Here is a 12,308-nt window from a genome sequence, read left to right as displayed (position 1 = left end):
CTCATATTAAAAAAAGCTTCTTACTTGAAATGAAGATACTAATCCGTTTATTATAATGACAATGCTATATTTTAAACTGTTGTTTCACAAGATCATAGGGACCGATGACCATGGCAGTCTGGTCCCTTTCATCCCCCAAACCAACCAACCAACCACAAGATCATAAATCTCACACTTTGTTTACAAAAGTCTTACAAGGCAATGCTTTTATAATTATGCAAACTAAAATGAATTAAACTGAAATGACCTAAACTGAGACTGGGAGGTGGACTGTTCTGTTCTGTTGCCTGAATCGCTAACATTATCAGTAACTCAGCAAAAATTATTACCTTAAAAACATATCCATAATGCAAAGCCATTCACTCTGTTCCATAAATGCTGAGTCTGTAAGTCCTTCCACCCGGTTAATAATTCCTAACAATTTTCTTCAGCAAAATCCTCCTCCAATATGCGGTACGCTAAAAGTTTTGCCAGTGTACTCCATGTCCAACACTGGACTACTCTCCGCTCTAACACTGAGCCAAAGATACACAAGTTCAGAGATACACTGTCACTGCACTAAGTCAACTATTTCACAGATGTCACACACAACAGCGTCGCTCTCGTAACATGAAATTTCCACTCATTCTAAAACTATCCGCAAATAAATGTCCAGTCCACCTATATATGGCCATCTTTCACTGCGACGATGAGAGTTGCTCACACTGATTGTAATTCTCTACATATTCATACTTCAATGCCACACACTGGATTACTTGGTGGATATCTTAGTTTTGGGAGATTGCATTTTGGCTGTTCAGGTAACGCTCCACCAAGAAAATCACCTGATCGTAGTTCTGGAAACGTCTGCCACACGATGGTTTCTTCGTCCGATGAAGGCTATAGAAGTCTCTGGGTGCCCTACAGCCTTTATAACATCGTCAGAAGATTTCGGTAGTATGCTCCTGTGACTGTCTGCCACTTACGTGCAATAATCTGTTATCACCGCACCTTAGCAGAGTCAAAAAAAAAAAAAGAAAAGAAAAAAAAATCCTCACTATCTCATCTTACCCGATGATGGTTGGGTTTTGGGCCATTTGGGGCGGTGGTGAATCTATTTATTGCCACTAGAGTTGCAAAACTGTCGTAGGCTACCGTAGACTATCATAAGTAAGTGTAGGCTACGGTAGTTTTCCTTGTAGCTTCAGTCAATTAAGGTCGTACCCCTGTTACCAGTACATTAGGTATGTTGTATATCGATTAGGCGTTACCTGATAACGATCGCTTTCTTGCGTATGCGATCAGTATCTTACTAGATTCTCCTAAGAACTGTCTAGAAACTGAGTGGAGATATAAAAAAGGTCTGGGTAATCTACGGAACATTTTCGCTCTACGTAGTTATCCTCATGTGTGTTATTTAAAAGAAAACAGTACTTATAGCAAAACTGCAGGTTTTATTCGAAAATTGTTGATTTGTTACATGAAACGGAGGGATGTTGTAGTAAAAATAAAAGAAAACAGATTTATCATATAGCTCCAGAAAACGCCATGTCATCAAAAAAAGGTAAAATAAAAGACAAATCAATACAAAAGTATATCAAACATCGCTTCAATACTTTCCCGAATTTATATAAGACATGTTTCTGATCGTATTTATCAATAATAACAGAAAATTTTTCCCTTTGAGCAACGTTTACTTGAGTAAAAACATACATCGAAACTAATTGCTTTGGTTGGTTACGTATGGTAACATAAAAGCACAGACGTTACGCAAACCACTAATTTGTATTACGTATAAATTGTAATTTACATTTTATAAGAATATACACTCCTGGAAATTGAAATAAGAACACCGTGAATTCATTGTCCCAGGAAGGGGAAACTTTATTGACACATTCCTGGGGTCAGATACATCACATGATCACACTGACAGAACCACAGGCACATAGACACAGCCAACAGAGCATGCACAATGTCGGCACTAGTACAGTGTATATCCACCTTTCGCAGCAATGCAGGCTGCTATTCTCCCATGGAGACGATCGTAGGGATGCTGGATGTAGTCCTGTGGAACGGCTTGCCATGCCATTTCCACCTGGCGCCTCAGTTGGACCAGCGTTCGTGCTGGACGTGCAGACCGCGTGAGACGACGCTTCATCCAGTCCCAAACATGCTCAATGGGGGACAGATCCGGAGATCTTGCTGGCCAGGGTAGTTGACTTACACCTTCTAGAGCACGTTGGGTGGCACGGGATACATGCGGACCTGCATTGTCCTGTTGGAACAGCAAGTTCCCTTGCCGGTCTAGGAATGGTAGAACGATGGGTTCGATGACGGTTTGGATGTACCGTGCACTATTCAGTGTCCCCTCGACGATCACCAATGGTGTACGGCCAGTGTAGGAGATCGCTCCCCACACCATGATGCCGGGTGTTGGCCCTGTGTGCCTCGGTCGTATGCAGTCCTGATTGTGGCGCTCACCTGCACGGCGCCAAACACGCATACGACCATCATTGGCACCAAGGCAGAAGCGACTCTCATCGCTGAAGACGACACGTCTCCATTCGTCCCTCCATTCACGCCTGTCGCGACACCACTGGAGGAGGGCTGCACGATGTTGGGGCGTGAGCGGAAGACGGCCTAACGGTGTGCGGGACCGTAGCCCAGCTTCATGGAGACGGTTGCGAATGGTCCTCGCCGATACCCCAGGAGCAACAGTGTCCCTAATTTGCTGGGAAGTGGCGGTGCGGTCCCCTACGGCACTGCGTAGGATCCTACGGTCTTGGCGTGCATCCGTGCGTCGCTGCGGTCCGGTCCCAGGTCGACGGGCACGTGCACCTTCCGCCGACCACTGGCGACAACATCGATGTACTGTGGAGACCTCACGCCCCACGTGTTGAGCAATTCGGCGGTACGCCCACCCGGCCTCCCGCATGCCCACTATACGCCCTCGCTCAAAGCCCGTCAACTGCACATACGGTTCACGTCCACGCTGTCGCGGCATGCTACCAGTGTTAAAGACTGCGATGGAGCTCCGTATGCCACGGCAAACTGGCTGACACTGACGGCGGCGGTGCACAAATGCTGCGCAGATAGTGCCATTCGACGGCCAACACCGTGGTTCCTGGTGTGTCCGCTGTGCCGTGCGTGTGATCATTGCTTGTACAGCCCTCTCGCAGTGTCCGGAGCAAGTATGATGGGTCTGACACACCGGTGTCAATGTGTTCTTTTTTCCATTTCCAGGAGTGTAAAATACACAGTGGACTAACACCGGATGGTGTGCTGTTCTAGTTATGTGCAAAACAAAGAACCAAACAGTCATAAAAACAAAGAGAAGTCTTCCGCACCCACGTCCTCTCTTACATATTCATTTGTGTTTCTTTCCCTCCCAAGCTGTACCGGTAATCCTACCATTTACTACGGCATTTTCGTAGTGTACCAAGACTACCGATCCATAGTTTTGGTACAGCGCAACTCTGGTTGCGAATACATGGTTGCGAATTCGTTGTCTTTGGGTCATCGCGATATACCCAGTACTCACCCGTGGTGATTAAGCAAATAAAGATGTCATTTGCACTGGTCTGACAAAGCTACTACATTTCCCGTGTTGCCTCGGTTCGACGGGCTTTTTAAATGGGCATAAGTCGTCGCAGAACTTAGTGTGTGGTGATCTTTGATTCAGAATGTCAGTGAGGTGTTGAAAACTGATTTTTACCTTTTACACTTTCACCTCGATTGTGATAAACTGGTCTTCGAGCGCCAGGGCCTCTTTTCCTCTTGAGATTCTCGGTTCCTCACAGAGAGACGGCCTGCCACTTTGTTGTGTGCTATTCAGCCCCTTTTGACCTCAGTGGAAGCGTCTGCATCACCTAATCAGTGTGTCATATTATGGTGTATTCTTGCCGTACACTTCCAACAACCCTGCATGGATTGTTGCAGCGTTGATTCCCTTAAAGTTCAGAAAACGAATTGTAGTATGATACACCCCTTTATCTAAGGTGTTTTGTGGCATTTTAATTTGGCTCCTCTAGTGGTGTGCTACTGTGGCACGTTGACTTGCTCAATTTGTGAAGCTCTTTCTCTTGAATAAATTATCCATTTTTTCTGAAATTGTAGTAATTTGTTTGTCGGTACATGCTCATCCCATCTACCAATTTCCGTCCGATTCAGATAATTCCTTCGTGGTGGGTCCTTTTTTTTTATCTCAGAGTGTAGAGGGAAGCGTTCTGTGTTACGCGTGACACGGATAGGAATGAGCTTTACTTATTTTTCTTTCTTTTGTTTCATCAGTATGCTGTATTTTGGGAAGGCCGTGATTTTGTGGCTGACAGGCTTCTTGTTTATAATTGTAACAGGTGGCCGTATTAATGGGGGACCAGGAAGCTGTGCGTCGAACTGGCGGTTACTACGCGTGAGTTGTCGCTGACCGTCTGTACCTTTTTGAGCCTAAACATTGCACGTATTTGTGTAATTCCCATAACTACCGCATTGGGCCGCGACAGATTAATTTAACTATACATGTTCCCGAATTATGGCTCCTTCCATAACAGCCGTGAAAGGACCGGTTATCATACTCGACATACTGGCTACTCATAATCTGACATCAAAATGAACCGAGAACCATCTTCTGTCGTTCATTCTGCACTTCCCACCTGGTGTTAGATTAAACATTCAGCAATGCTCAGAAACAAGAGGCAGAGTATGTAGCTGTCCTGTGAAAGATATCAACTCACTGGATACAGCAATGATTGCTGGGAGAGGGGTGCTGATGAGAAGGGTGGACGCAATAAGTGAATATGAGACCTGGGGCCCAGCGGTTCTAGGCGCTACAGTCTGGAGCCGCACGACCGCTACGGTCGCAGGTTCGAATCCTGCCTCGGGCATGGATGTGTGTGATGTCCTTAGGTTAGTTAGGTTTAAGTAGTTCTAAGTTTTAGGGGACTGATGACATCAGAAGTTAAGTCGCATAGTGTTCAGATCCATTTCTTTGAGACCTGGGTAGGTGATATGAGCCTTGAGAAGCACTCATGTATCTAGGTGCAGTCATGTAAGCGGTGTGTGTGCATCAACTTTTAGGAAAGGGTCTCTTGCATTGGATACTTGTCAATTCCACATTTTTTTCCTAAAAACTCTCTATCGTCTCACGTAACAGTCACCGTATATACGAAACGTTAGCCTTTTTAGGTCACAATTCACTGCCTGCAGCTGTATCCTCGCACTAGTTGCAGTTGACTTGGAAAGAATCGTGGAAGCTAAACCGAGCAGAAATGTTGGAGGAGAGGGAGAAAGTAACCCAGACGTAGCGTCCGTAGTGGGTAAGTAAGGTTTGGTGTTAACTTTATGTTAAGCTAAATAGTACTTGCATATAAGTAATAAGTTGTTTATACTAGCAACGAATCGTATTTTTTGTAGCTATTAATAGAGAGATATTTTCGATAGAAAACAACTAAAATGAGCCTTGTCGCCAGAGAGAATCGGTCACATTTGCAAATGTATTCATGTGCCATCAAAAAACAAATAGTGCGACATGGACGTAATCAATGCAAAAAATACCAATTTTTTTAAAATTCTGCTGTAGTATGTTGAGAATTTTTAGTCTGATTTATTGTACTAAATTAAGAAAAAAATCTTGTGCACTACGGATAAACCGAGAAAGGTTGCTCCGTTTCAAACATACTGTTCTTGTATTTGCAAACTTTAATCGAGCCATTGCAATGTACCTAAATTACGGGGTCGCGGTTGAAAGTAATACTCCTGAATTTTTTTAGCTAAAAACTCTTAAAGCTCTTTCAATAAAACAAAAGTTATTGATAGTCTACAACTGTATTCTTCTTGTCTACACGTTTGCACTCCTCTGCCGGTAGAGGACTTCGAATTGAAACATGTAACATGGCGGTGTGTAACGTAACTGTGTCGGTGCGTGATAAACAGCGTGCTGTTATTGAATTCCGAATTCGAAGAGTTCGTCCACACATGAAGCACCCTCTCCTTCAGCATGACATTGGCGCACCACGCACGAGGGCTGTGACATCTGCAACAACCTGACGCCTTGAGTTCACTGTCATCGATCGTGCTCCATACACTCCCGACTTGGCCCCATCTGATTTTTCTATGTTTCCTAAACTTAAAGGACACCTTCGAGGACTTAACTATTATAGTGATGGTCGGTACAAACAGAGATGAGGTTGTGGCTCCAACATTAAAATCAAACATTCTACACTGAAGGTATCGACAAACTGGTCTCTTCTTGGGAGAACTGTGTTCGTCGATAGGATGTCTACGTTGAGAAAAAAAAATGTAGACATGAAGAATTAAGATGCACCTGTTAGTAACTTTTGTGTCGTTTAAAAAGTGTTAAGAGTTTTCAGATAAAAAATCGGAGGCATTACTTTTCAGCACGACGTCGCACTTAGGGCTGTAAGTAGACTGTTTAGGTTTTTATGTTGGTAACGCCAAGTAGCGCTCTCTATGAAAATCACTGACTGTGCTGTGTGCAGTCTGTGGGTGGTTGCCATTGTTGGAATATTCGCTAGTGTAATGTTGGGCAGTTGGATGTGAACACCACGTAGCGTTGGGCAATTGGAGGTGAGCTGCCAGCAGTGATGGATGTGGAGAGAGAGATGGCAGAGTTTTGAGAGGTTACTATAAGCGGACGATCTGGACGTGTGTCCGCCAGAAAAAGGAAATTTGTAAAGATGGTGGTCATGAATATATGTATATGATGACTTTTGAACGCTATTAAGGTAAATACATTGATTCTTCTCTATCAAAATCTTTCATTTGCTAACTATACCTATCAGTAGTTAGTGCCTCCAGTAGTTAGAATCTTTTATTTAGCTAGCAGTATTGGTGCATGCTGTATTGCAGTAGTTCGAGTAACGAAGATTTTTGTGAGGTAATTGATTCATGAAAGGTATAGGTTATTGTTAGTCAGGGTCATTCTTTTGTAGGGATTATTGAAAGTCAGATTGCGTTGCGCTAAAAATATTGTGTGTTAGTTTAGTGATGATCAGAATAAGTAAAGAGAAAACTGTTTGAGTACGTTGAGTTTTGCTCAGCTGTTTGAAAATCAAATAACGTAGAAGTTTACCAGCACTGTCATTTATAGTTTTTCTAAGGGGACGTTTCAGGGCAAATGCGCTGATCGTTCCTACTATAAGGCCACGGCCGACTACCTGTTCTATCCTCGTCAGACTAGACCTGTAAGTATGTAAATACCCGTATATGTGAATTATTTTTCTTTTTTCCTTCTGAAACTGTAATACCATAACATGTCCAGTATGCCCGAAAAAGTTGAATATACGAGGGGACTTCAGTAAGTATTGCAACACATTTTTTCTGAAATCAGGTTGGTTTTATTTGGGATTCCAAAAATGGTTCAAATGGCTCTGAGCACTATTGGACTTAACATCTGAGGTCATCAGTCCCCTAGAACTTAGAACAATTTAAACCTAACTAACCTAAGGACATCACACACATCCATGCCCGAGGCAGTATTCGAACCTACGACCGTAGCAGTTGCGCGGTTCCAGACTGAAGCGCCTAGAACCGCTCGGCCACACCGGCCGGCTCGGGATTCCAGTACACCACATTATCCCTGATTATTTTGGCTATGAAATCTTATACAGTATTTCTGCATAATCTCCGTGCAATGCGACTGTGTAACGCCACCTTAATGCTCTACCACTCCACTGGTCTACGTCGGAACCAACGTTTTGCTGCACCAGTAACCTCCCCATCATTCATTTACTGCTTCCTGTGGTGTGCATCCTTCATTAGGCCAAACAGATGGAAGTCGGAAGGTGCTAGATCCATGCTACTGGATGGATGAGGTTTACAGTCCAAGAGCTCGTCTCGGATGCACAGACTTGTGTTAGGCCTTGTGTTGTCTCGGAGAAGGAGAAGTTCGTTTACAATTTTGAAGTGACGAACACGCTGAAGGCATTCCTTCAATTTCCTAGAGTAGCAGAATACACTTCCGAATTGATACACTACTGGCCATTAAAATTGCTACACCAAGAAGAAATGTAGATGATAAACGGGTATTCATTGGACAAATATACACTCCTGGAAATTGAAATACGAACACCGTGAATTCATTGTCCCAGGAAGGGGAAACTTTATTGACACATTCCTGGGGTCAGATACATCACATGATCACACTGACAGAACCACAGGCACATAGACACAGGCAACAGAGCATGCATAATGTCGGCACTAGTACAGTGTATATCCACCTTTCGCAGCAATGCAGGCTGCTATTCTCCCATGGAGACGATCGTAGAGATGCTGGATGTAGTCCTGTGGAACGGCTTGCCATGCCATTTCCACCTGGCGCCTCAGTAGGACCAGCGTTCGTGCTGGACGTGCAGACCGCGTGAGACGACGCTTCACCCCATGCTCAACGGGGGACAGATCCGGAGATCTTGCTGGCCAGGGTAGTTGACTTACACCTTCTAGAGCACGTTGGGTGGCACGGGATACATGCGGACGTGCATTGTCCTGTTGGAACAGCAAGTTCCCTTGCCAGTCTAGGAATGGTAGAACGATGGGTTCGATGACGGTTTGGATGTACCGTGCACTATTCAGTGTCCCCTCGACGATCACCAGTGGTGTACGGCCAGTGTAGGAGATCGCTCCCCACACCATGATGCCGGGTGTTGGCCCTGTGTGCCTCGGTCGTATGCAGTCCTGATTGTGGCGCTCACCTGCACGGCGCCAAACACGCATACGACCATCATTGGCACCAAGGCAGAAGCGACTCTCATCGCTGAAGACGACACGTCTCCATTCGTCCCTCCATTCACGCCTGTCGCGACACCACTAGAGGCGGGCTGCACGATGTTGGGGCGTGAGCGGAAGACGGCCTAACGGTGTGCGGGACCGTAGCCCAGCTTCATGGAGACGGTTGCGAATGGTCCTCGCCGATACCCCAGGAGCAACAGTGTCCCTAATTTGCTGGGAAGTGGCGGTGCGGTCCCCTACGGCACTGCGTAGGATCCTACGGTCTTGGCGTGCATCCGTGCGTCGCTGCGGTCCGGTCCCAGGTCGACGGGCACGTGCACCTTCCGCCGACCACTGGCGACAACATCGATGTACTGTGGAGACCTCACGCCCCACGTGTTGAGCAATTCGGCGGTACGTCCACCCGGCCTCCCGCATGCCCACTATACGCCCTCGCTCAAAGTCCGTCAACTGCACATACGGTTCACGTCCACGCTGTCGCGGCATGCTACCAGTGTTAAAGACTGCGATGGAGCTCCGTATGCCACGGCAAACTGGCTGACACTGACGGCGGCGGTGCACAAATGCTGCGCAGCTAGCGCCATTCGACGGCCAACACCGCGGTTCCTGGTGTGTCCGCTGTGCCGTGCGTGTGATCATTGCTTGTACAGCCCTCTCGCAGTGTCCGGGGCAAGTATGGTGAGTCTGACACACCGGTGTCAAGGTGTTCTTTTTTCCATTTCCAGGAGTGTATTATACTATAACTGACATGTGATTATATTTTCACGCAATTTGGGTGCATACATCCTGAGAAATCAGTACCCAGAAGACCACCTCTGGCCGTAATAACGTCCTTGATACGCCTGGGTATTGAGTCAAAAAGAGCTTGGATGGCGTGTACAGGTACAGCTGCCCATGCAGCTTCAGCACGATACCACAGTTCATCAAGAGTAGTGACTGGCGTATTGTGACGAGCCAGTTGCTCGGCCACCATTGATCAGACGTCAATGCGAACAAGAGGTGACCGAGACGTGTAACCAATGGCACCCCATACCATCACGCCGGGTGATACGCCAATATGGCGATGACGAATACACGGCTCCGAAGTGCGTTCACCGCGGTGTCGCCAAACACGGATGCGACTATCATGATGCTGTAAACAGAACCTGGATTCATCCGAAAAAATGACGTTTTGCCATTCGTGCACCCAGGTTCGTCGTTGAGTACACCATCGCAGGCGCTCCTGTCTGTGATGCAGCGTCAAGGGTAAACGCAGCCACGGTCTCCGAGCTGATAGTCCATGCTGCTGCAAACGTCGTCGAACTGTTGGTGCAGATGGTTGTTGTCTTGCAAACGTCCCCATCTGTTGACTCAGGGATAGAGACGTGGCTGCACGATCCGTTACAGCCATGCGGGTAAGATGCCTGTCATCTCGACTGATAGTGATACGAGGCCGTTGGGATCCAGCACGGCGTTCCGTATTACCCTCCTGAACCCACCGATTCCATATTCTGCTAACAGTCATTGGATCTCGACCAACGCGAGCAGCAGTGTCGCGATACGATAAACCGCAATCGCGATAGCCTACAATCCGACCTTTATCAAAGTCGGAAACGTGATGGTACGCATTTCTCTCCTTACGCGAGGCATCACAACAACGTTTCACCAGGCAACGCCGGTCAACTGCTATTTGTGTATGAGAAATCGGTTGGAAACTTTCCTCAAGTCAGCTCGTTGTAGGTGTCGTCACCGGCGCCAACCTTGTGTGAATGCTCTGAAAAGCTAAGTATTTGAAAATCACAGCATCTTCTTCCTGTCCGTTAAATTTCGCGTCTGTAGCACGTCATCTTCGTGGGGTAGCAATTTTAATGGCCAGTAGTATAGTTGCGCCGTGAGGGAGGACATCAAACAGAATAGCCTCTTCAGAATCCCAGAAGACCTTCCCCATAACTTTACCGGCTGAGGGTGTGGCTTTGAACTTTTTCTTCGGAGCTGACGAGGTGTGGCGCCACTCCGCGATTGCCGTTTTTGTTATCATTTCCAAGTGATGAACCCATGTTCGACGATGTTCGACAAGTAATTTTCACGATCAGCCTCGTCACGTGCAGGCAGTTACACGCAAATAGTCCTTCGATGCTCTTTATGGTCTTCTGTTATACAGCGAGGAACCCAAAGGGCACACAACTTTGGTTACCCCAATTGGTAGGCGAATGTGTCAACAGTATCAACAGAGAAGTCCAGTTGTGCAGACATGTCTTCGATTGTGATCAGTCGATCACCTCGAATGAGAGTGTCCGTACGTGCTAACATTGCAGAGTCACAGTGTGTGAGATTACTATGAAATGACAACCCTCAGCTGCTTACAGACGTTGACATATGTCAACGGGGGCAGATGAAATGTGTGCCCCGACCGGGACTCGAGCCCTGGATCTCCTGCTTACATGGCAGACGCTCTATCCATCTGAGCCACCGAGGACACAGAGGATAGTGCGACTGCAGGGATTAATCTCTGGCACGCCTCCCGCGAGACTTACATTCTGAACGTATTGTCCAGCACTACATTCGTGTATATATAGTTAAGGCTCACCAGCCATTTGACCATCTTCTTCTGTGCGGATGCACAAACAGTGCCCGAACTCTTACGGGAATCGGCAACGCGCCACGAGTAATGAGTATTATGGGCGGGGGACCTACGAATGCAGTGCGAGACAATACGTTGGGAATGTGAGTCTCGCGGGGGGCGTGCCAGAAATAAATCCCTGCAGTCGCACTATCCTCTGTGTCCTCGGTGGCTCAGATGGATAGAGCGTCTGCCATGTAAGCAGGAGATCCCGGGTTCGAGTCCCGGTCGGGGCACACATTTTCATCTGTAATCAGCTAAGGGCTGTCATTTCAAAGTAATTTCGTTCTAACGAGCTGCATGGTCACCGACGGTATCTTCATATATATATATATATATATATATATATATATATATCACAGTTGTGAGGCCGGGTGGCGCGCGAGAGGTTGGACAGGCTGGAGCGACCTTGTTGCGATGGTGACAGACGCTCGTCCAACGACTTGCAATGTCCTCTTTGAAATATTATTAATGACAGTGCTGGAAAAACTCTTGCGTTATTTGATTTACAAACAGCTGAGCAAAACTGAACGTACTCAGACATTTCTCTCGTTACTTATTCCGATCACCACTAAACTGACACACAATATTTTTAGCGCAACGCAATCTGTCTTTCAATAATCCCTACAAAAGAATGGCCCTGACTAACAATAACCTATACCTTTCATGAATCACTTACCTCACAAAAATCTTCGTTGCTCTAACTACTGCAATACAGCGAGCGCCAATACTGCCAGCTAAATCAAAGATTCTAACTACCGAAGGCACTAACTACTGATAGGCATGGTTAGCAAATGAAAGATTTTGATAGAGAACAAACAATGTATTTACCATAACAGCGTTCAAAAGTCGTAATATATATATATAATTTTGTGACATCCTTTTTCTGACGGACGTACGTCCAGATCGTCCGTTCAAAACTGTGGCATCTCTCTCCCCACATCCACCACTGCTGGCGACTCACCTCCAACTGCACAACGCTACG

General features: G+C 46.3%; 1 non-coding gene across 1 annotated transcript; it reads left to right on the top strand.

The window, feature by feature from the left end:
- The first annotated feature begins 11,485 nt into the window (after positions 1 to 11,485).
- On the top strand, positions 11,486 to 11,559 carry Trnat-ugu. Its single transcript has one exon. It is a non-coding gene; the product is annotated as a tRNA-Thr (tRNA).
- The last annotated feature ends 749 nt before the right edge of the window (positions 11,560 to 12,308 follow it).

This window comes from Schistocerca americana, chromosome X, assembly GCF_021461395.2.
Source record: "Schistocerca americana isolate TAMUIC-IGC-003095 chromosome X, iqSchAmer2.1, whole genome shotgun sequence".
Classification (NCBI taxonomy): Eukaryota; Metazoa; Arthropoda; class Insecta; order Orthoptera; family Acrididae; genus Schistocerca; species Schistocerca americana.
This window is presented reverse-complemented; position numbering and strand designations above follow the sequence as displayed.